Source organism: Vigna radiata, chromosome 4 (assembly GCF_000741045.1).
Source record: "Vigna radiata var. radiata cultivar VC1973A chromosome 4, Vradiata_ver6, whole genome shotgun sequence".
In the NCBI taxonomy this organism is placed as follows: domain Eukaryota; kingdom Viridiplantae; phylum Streptophyta; class Magnoliopsida; order Fabales; family Fabaceae; genus Vigna; species Vigna radiata.
The window spans coordinates 14,127,757-14,137,050 of record NC_028354.1 but is presented as its reverse complement, the minus strand read 5'-3'; the positions used below and the strand labels follow the sequence as shown (position 1 = coordinate 14,137,050).

Sequence of the window (9,294 nt, the reverse complement as noted above, 5' to 3'; positions counted from 1 at the left end):
AAAACGGATGTCGACATCCGTTTGGCATAAATGTTTATTTGCATGTTCATCTTTGATTCGTTCACTTTTGTTATGCTTTTATCATCGTATGCCAATCTGTATATGTATCTTGGTTGTTAGTATATGTGTGTCTACGTCTTCATATATTATAATCATAACACTAACAGCAGATTAACTCATTACTCCTGTGCATATGCGCAATCATCAGAGGGAAAAAAGATGAAACTCTCTGCAAAGGTAATTTCATTTCATATTTCCAGTGGAGTATTGATTATACAGGCTATGATGCTTTTCTATACCTCATTTCAGTCAAGATTGTTGCATGTATATATTATAAATACAAATTTCTTTCGGTGGAAATGTTTTTAAGAATAAATAATATACATTTATATATTATCATCTATTAAAAATCATTATTCCTATAATTTTTTTCCTTTCTATGATAATTATCTGGAAAAGTATATAAAAACTGTTTTTTACTTACTGCCATGAAATTTTTTATACGACAAATACATATTAAATTCTAAGGTAATATTATTCTCTCATCCAATAATTTTTACATAAACTTTGTATACCCACTATATATTTTACCTTTCTATCTCTTTCTTTACAAATACAAAATTAACTTTTCTAATGATTAAAATAACAGTGGTATAAAAAAAACATTTCCTGAATTCTATTTATAAATAGAAGACCGAATTGCAGTGTAGTTATAATGACTAATATTCCTACAAAGGAGATATATAAGAACAAAGGAGATATTTAGAACTGTGTTTACCATAAAGGGATAAAACTTAAAGAGTCATTGAATGAAACCCACGACAAAAATAAAGAAAATAGAAGTATTTGTATTGAGAACAAGGAAATCAGAGGAAAATCCTTTGTACAATTTATGGTCGAGATGGACTTCAAACTGGGCTTCTTACAAGACGAAAATAGAAATTAGAAGAACAGAAACTTAGTATCCAATCCAATTCTGAGAAGAACCAGCTCCTTACTTAGAGAACCACCAGGACCCACTATGATGGCTTACAACTTGTCTGTAAGTTATTAAACATTTAAACAAAATAACCCATCACCAAAATAAAGTCAGCATCATACAAGAATTAAACAGATTTCAAGGCTGCAATCTAACCAAAAGAATGGTACCAGTAAATAAAACATAGCAAGTATTAACGCATAACACAATAAATGTAGTATTATATAATATTTTAGAAATAATACGTCAAATTACCACTTACCAAACTCTATAGTCTCTCTAGCTGAAGTAGCTCTCTATCAATTAGACGTCAACGGATGTCGACATCCGTTTCAGGGCCAAACGGATGTCCGACATCCGTTCTGGCCTGAGCGGTTCACACAGTAGCAACAAGCAAGCACACACAACACCGACAAGCAAGCACACACAGCGATAACATGCACAGTAAAATCAAAGATGATGGATACTAAAGGAGAAAAAAAAACGAACACACCTGGATGGAAGATGTACACCAGTAAAAAGAACCACCACAACAACAGACACTGCACCACCACGAACAGTAAGAACCCACCACAACGCACCACCACACCTCACCACCACTCAGAGCAAAAGTGAAGTGTGAAGGATGAAGGAGAGTGATGGAAGTCGGAGGAAGAGAGGCGGATCTCAAAAAGTTGTTTTGGGGGGGGGGGGAGGTGGCTGTGAGGAGAGTAGAAATGAATATTTAGGGTTTGGTAAATAAAGTTAAAAATAAAAATGTCAAAATTGTAAAAAATTGGGGAGGTGGAGGAAGAAAATGGGGAGGTGGAGGGAGCAACTCCCAAAAAATATTAATTGACAACAAAAGGGACTATAGAAATAGGGTGTTGCTCCCTACACCTCCCCACTATTTTAATTTATTTCAAAAATATTCTACACCTCCTCATATTTTCTTTTATTCCAAAAATACCCTACACCTCCCCATTATCCTTAACAATCTTTCTATTTCTTTCTCTACATTGTTTATATATATGTGTGTTTTTTTTATATATAATATCTATAATTTTTAACATTATATTATGTTTTAACTCACCGACATGTAAATGCTCCATTAATGTAGAGAGAGAAAGAGAAAGATTGGTAAGGACAAGAGAAGTGTAGGGTATTTTTGGAATAAAAAAAGTAGTGGGGAGGTGTTGAATATTTTTGAAATAAATTAAAATAATGGGGAGGTACAGGTCCCACTTGGGAGGTGGAGGGAGCAACACCCATAAAAATATGGCAATAAGTCAGGTCGGATATAAATAGTGTCTAACTGCTATCCTAACTGCAACAAAAAAAATTCAATTCATTCCATGTTTCTTTACAAGCCAAATACTTTTTTAAAAAATATGGTTTTAGAAAACTCGTGGGTATTATTAGATACCCACAAAATTAAAAAAAAAAGATATTTTATAAATTTTTAAAATAAAATCTAAAAAATGTAAAATATAATATAAATTAAATTAAATATAAAGAAAATTTTAATTTTAATCTTAAATTTAATAAAATACAAATTAAATTTTAATTGTAATTTTTTTTCATTAACGGATACTTGTATATAGTAATACTATGATATCCGTATCCAAGTCATTTATAAACGAAAATTAACATATCCGTTATGCTTTATTTGTGGGTACAAAGTATCTATTGTAAATTTTTATTCACAAATACCCATGGACATAGTAGTTTTGTTATCCCTAGATACCACTCCACTAAGTATACAAGTGACACAGGCAATAATAGAGGCGACTCCACCGACGGTAAATGTGACTATAAATGTAACTTGTTCATTTTTCATTAACAAACTTATGATGCCCTTTTAATGTTTTGTTTATTTATAAATTATTCTAATATTTATAAACATATATGTTCTCTTTGTTTTAACTTTTTATCTATTTCCTTTTCATAATAAAATCTGAAAATTTGCATTTGTATTATTTAGGAAAAAAAGGACTAATCGTAGTAATAAGCAAACAGTTAAGAAGAAATCATCGTCCATTATCAAGGGATAATGGATCCAATTGTCTCTACAGCTACTGAAAGTGCACTTAATATTACTGCAAGTGTGGTCAAACGACAAGTGGGTTACTTTTTTAATTATAAAGACAAATTTAAAGAGTTGGAATCTTACATTGAGAAGTTGGAACATTATAAGGAGAGACTACAACATCAAGTTGATAGTGCACTAAGGAATGGAGAAGAAATTGAAAAGGACGTTCAACGTTGCTTAACGCTCATGGATGATAAGATAAAAGAATATAAAACTTATATTAATGATGAATGTCATGCAAAGACAATTTGCTCAATTGGTTTTTTTCCAAATAATTTCCGACTGAGGTATCAACTGGGTAGAAAAGCTACAAAGATGCTAGACGAAATCACAGGAGATGAGCTTCGGAAAACATTTTTTGACAATGTTTCATACCAAGAATTTCCATCCATTGATGCTAGTTTTTCAAACAATGGTTATGAAAGCTTTGCATCAAGAACTAAAACTATGGAGATGATCATGAAAGCACTGCAAGACTCTACAGTTGGTATGATTGGAGTTTATGGGCCTGGTGGAGTGGGTAAGACCACTTTAGTCAAAGAAATTGCTAACAAAGCTCGAGAAAAGAATTTGTTCGAGATAGTCATCATAGCAAATATTACAAGAAATCCTGACTTCAAAAAAATTCAAGAGCAAATTGCTGGCATGCTAGGAATGAAATTGGAAGAGGAAAGTGAGATTGCAAGAGTAGATCGTATTCGAAAGAGGTTAAAGAATGAAAAGGAGAACACCCTTATTATCCTTGATGATCTTTGGGGTGGATTGGACTTTAATAAACTTGGGATTCCTTGTAATGATGATGCAAGCCAACAAGAAGTCAATGACATGTCTGATTTTGGTTCCAACAATGACATATGTGATTTTGGTTATAATAAGAAAGAAATGAAAGAGTTGTCAAAAGTTGATCTGGATAAGATGAAAAAGGAAAAGTTGTCTAAGGATTATAGAGGAGGCAAAATTCTTCTAACATCTAGAAATAAACAAGTATTATGTAATGAAATGGATGTGCAACAAAGGTCAATTTTTTCGGTAGGAGTCCTTGAAGGAAAGGAATCAGAGGCTTTGCTTAAGAAAGTTGCTGGTGTGAAAAATTCTGAGTTTGATAGGAATGCTACTGAAATTGCGAAATGGAGTGCTGGGTTTCCAATAGCCTTAGTTTCCATAGGAAGGACACTAAAGAATAAAAGCTTATCCACATGGGAAGATGTCTGTCAACAAATTAAAAGACAAAATTTTACATCAGAATGGGGATTTACTGACTTCTCAATAAAGTTGAGCTATGATCATCTAAAAAATGAGGAGCTTTAAGTGTATTTTCTTACACTGTGCAAGAATGGGAAATGATGCTTTGATTATGGACTTGGTCAAATTTTGTGTTGGTTTGAATTTTCTTCCAGGAGTCCATACAATTACATATGCGAGGAAAAGAGTAAAGGAGATGATACAAGAGCTAGAAGAATCAAGTTTGTTGGTGAAAAGTTATTCTATTGACCGCTTCAACATGCATGACATTGTGCGAGATGTTGCTCTTTCAATATTATCCAAGGAAAAACATGTGCTTTATATGAAAAATGCAATACTTGATGAGTGGCCGCACGAAAATGACTTTGAAAGTTACTCTGCAATTTTTCTACACTTTTGTGACATCAATGATGTGCTTCCTGAGAGTATACATTGTCCTAGACTTGAAGTCTTACATATCGACAATAAAAATGAATCTTTTGAAATACCAGATGAATTTTTTAAATCTATGGTTCGACTCAGAGTATTGGTACTGAATGGTATTAATTTATCTTGCTTACCTTCATCAATTAAATGCTTAAAAAGATTGAGAATGCTTTGTTTCGATGGATGCACTTTAGGAGAGAACCTATCAATCATTGGTGAGTTAAAGAATTTAAGGATCCTTACTTTTTCAGGATCTAATATTGAAAATTTGCCAAATGAATTTGGGCAATTGGATAAGCTTCAATTTCTTGACATAAGCAATTGCTTAAAATTAAGACAAATATCTTCCAATATAATACCAAGGATGGGCATTTTAGAGGAGTTTTATATCAGAGACAACTTGATTATATGGGAGGCTGAAGAGAATTTGAAAAGTAAAAATGCTAGTCTCTCTGAGTTGAGGTACTTGAATCAATTACAAAATCTAGACATACACATCCATTGTTCTTCCCATTTTCCCCAGAATTTGTTTTTTGACAGGTTGAATAGTTACAAGATTGTCATTGGTGAGTTCAACTTGTTTAACTTGCTCAAAGTGGGAGAATTCAAAGTCCCTGACAAGTATGAGGAGGTGAAATTTTTGGCATTAAACCTGAAAGAAGGTATTGATATTCATTCTGAAAAATGGATTAAAATGTTGTTCAAAAGTGTTGAATGTTTGTTGTTGGGAGAACTCAATGATGTTGAAGATATTTTCTATGAATTAAATGTTGAAGGATTTCCAAATTTGAAACATTTATCCATTGTAAACAATTTTGGCATTAAGTATATTATCAATCCAAGGGAGCGGTTTCACTCTTTAATCGCTTTTCCGAAATTAGAGTCCATATGGCTTTACAAATTGGATAATTTGGAAATAATATGTGAGAATCAGCTTGTAGAGACCTCTTTCCGCAATTTAAAGGTCATCAAGATCCAAACATGCATTAAATTGGTAAACCTTTTCCAATTTTCTATGGTTAGACTCCTCACTCTGCTTGAAACAATTGAAGTGTGTGATTGTGATTCTTTGAAGGAGATAGTTTCAAAAGAAAGCCAAACTCACATTATCAGTGATGATAAGATTGACTTTCCCCAATTACGAATTTTAACATTGAAGTATCTACCAACATTTATTTATTTATATAGTGTTGATAAGATTCTTGGTAGTGCACACTCGTTGCAAGACCAAGTATTCCAACAAAGGAACAAAGATATTATTGTTGATATTGAGCACAAGGTCACCAATTCTTGTCTTCCACTCTTCAATGAAAAGGTATGTGAGAAACTTATCATAATTATATGTGTAATGTTTAATTTCTATGTTGTTCTTCCCTTAATAGAAATATAGAAAATATTCGTATTTAAGTTTTTGTCATATCTCTTGGGGAAAGTCTTTTTAAATGAAGCCTTATTGTTGTGACATTTTATGTGTTCTTACAGGTCTCAACTCCCAAATTAGAATGGTTGGAGTTATCCTCCATCAACATCTGTAAGATATGGAGTGACCAATATAACCATTGCTTTCAAAATTTGCTTACATTGAATGTGACAGATTGTGGTAATTTAAAGTATTTATTGTCGTTCTCCATGGCTAGAAGTTTGGTGAATCTTCAAAGCATTTTAGTAAGTGAATGTGAAATGATGGAGGATATATTTCGTCCAGAAGATGCAGAGGTGTGTGGATTCATTTAATATTGTGTTTGATTAATGATATCCTTTGTTCTCTGATATATTAAATAATTAGGTCTTTTAATTACTCACCTGTAAAGTATTTTTATTGTAACAGTATATTGATGTTTTCCCTAAGTTGAAGAAAATGGAGATTATCTGCATGGAGAAACTCTCTACCATTTGGAAATCTGATATTGGTTTACATTCCTTTAGCAATTTGAACTCTTTGATCATAAGAGAGTGCCATAAACTTGTTACAATTTTTCCTAATTATATGGGGCAAAGATTGCAAAGCCTTCAGAGCTTGACAGTTACAGATTGCATATTGGTTGAAAACATATTTGATTTTGCAAATATTCCACACACTGCTGATATTATTGAAGCAAATTTAGGTAATATATTTCTAGAAAAGCTGCCAAATTTGGTGAACGTATGGAAGGGTGACATTGGTGAAATACTCAAATGTAATAATTTGCAAAGCATAAAAGTTGATGAGAGTCCAAAATTGAAATATCTCTTTCCAGTTTCTATTGCAAATGACCTACAAAAACTAGAAGTCCTTGAGGTATGGGATTGTTGCGCAATGACAGAGATTATTGGTTTGGACAAACATTCAAGTGAAAGTGCTATCACCTTTAAATTTCCTCATTTAAACACTCTATCATTAATTGACTTGCATGACTTGAGGAGTTTCTACTCAGGAATTCATACTTTAGAGTGGCCACCATTAAAGAAATTGGAAATAGTCGATTGTAGCATGCTCCAAGGATTGACTTCAGAAATCACAAATTCATTAGAGCAACCAATTGTTTTAGCTACAAAAAAGGTACATAAAGCTTGTTCAGATACAAATCAGAAGTTCTTTTTGAAGCTTTTTATTGGAAATATAGAATGTCCTGTTTTTTATTGAAAAGCGTGAATTAACAACCTTTAACAAGGATGTGCGATTATACGTCTTTTATTTCTTAAATCAAAATAATACATTATGATTCAACTAGTATGCTTTAATACTAACAATAAGTCTTTTTATTTATTTATTTATTTAGGCAATATATAACTTGGAATACATGTCGGTGAGCTTGAAGGAAGCAAAGTGGTTGCAAAAATACATTGTTAATGTTCACAGAATGCACAAACTNGAAGAACTTACTTTGTATGGGTTGAACAATAATAAAATTTTCTTTTGGTTTCTTCATAGAATTCCCAATTTGAAAAGTTTAACATTGGGACATTGTCACATGAAAAGAATTTGGACTCCTAAAAGTCTTAGTTCATGTGAAAAAATAGGTGGTGTTATGCAACTTAAAGAGTTAGAATTACGTAGCATGTGGTCTCTAGAGGAGATTGGTTTTGAGCATGATGTGCTTCTTCAAAGGGTAGAACGCTTAATCATCCGTGGATGCAAAAAATTGAGAAATCTAGCATCATCGTTAGTATCTTTTAGTTGCTTAACATCCTTAGAAGTGGTGAACTGTATGATGAGGAATTTAATGACACTCTCAACTGCTAAAACCTTAAATCAACTCACAACGATGAAAGTAAGTTCATGTCCATTAATTCTGGAAATTGTTGCAGAAAATGAAGAGGAAAATATACAAGAGGTTGAGTTTAAACAATTAAAATCATTAGAATTGGTGTCTCTACAAAATCTCACAAGTTTCTCTAGTGTTGAAAAGTGTGACCTAAAATTCCCACTACTAGAAAAATTAGTAGTGAGTGAATGCCCTAAAATGACAAAATTATCTGAAGTCCAAAGTGCTCCAAACCTACAAAAAGTACATGTTGAAGCAGGAGAAAAAGACAAATGGTATTGGGAAGGTGATTTGAATGGCACTCTACAAACACATTTCACAAACCAGGTATGTATTAAAGTATGTTCATCATCACAAATTTTCATTGCATCATATCTCCAAAGATAATTTAATGTTAATTTCTTTGAAAATGTTCATAACTAATAATTCAATTATTTTGCAAAAAATAAATAATATGCAGCATGGACATTATGCCGTTTTCCTAGTTGATCATATGTCAAGGTTTATGGATTGTATTATCAAGTTGGATTTGATATCCAAATGTTTAGCACAATTTCACAATCAAATTTGTGCAAACAATGACTTCTATCATCATCATCTTTGAATATTTGAAACAATATTCACTTTTTTAATTTTTCCAAATTTGTTTCATAACAAATTTTATAATGAACTAAAATTTGGGTCACATATACCATAAGAATTAGTATAAAGACTTTTTATATAATTTTTGAACCATTGATTGTCATGTGCATCTGACATTTAGTTTCTTCTCTTTTTAAGGTTTCTTTTGAATATTCAAAGGATATAAAACTTGTTGATTATCCCGAGAGGAAAGTTCGACGTGGTAAATTTGCTTTTCCGGAAAATTTCTTTGGTTGTTTGAAGAAATTGGAATTTGATGAAGGATGTAAAAGAGATACTTTGATTCCCTATCATGTACTACCTTACTTGAAGAACTTAGAAGAATTGAATGTGGAGAAATGCAAATCAGCACAACTAATATTTGACATAGATGAGAGTGAAATCCAGACGTACGGAATGGTGTTTCGTTTGGAAAAGCTTACACTAAAACACTTGTCAAATTTAAAATGTGTATGGAAGAAAAATCTTGAAGCAAATGTTAGCTTTTACAATTTGGAAAGAGTGGATGTTGATGGTTGTGGAAGCCTAGTAACATTGTTCCATTTATCACTTGCCAAAAATCTTGGGAAGTTGAATACACTTGATATACGAGGGTGTGAGAAAATGGTAGAAATAGTTGGAAGGGAAGATGAAATTGAACATGGAACGACAATAATGTTTGAATTCCCTTGTTTGTCATATCTATATCT

The 9,294-nt window shown here is 32.1% G+C and overlaps 1 pseudogene; it reads left to right on the top strand.

The window, feature by feature from the left end:
* Nucleotides 1–217: 217 nt before the first annotated feature.
* Nucleotides 218–9,294, top strand: part of LOC111241516 — a 23,061-nt pseudogene continuing 13,984 nt past the window's right edge.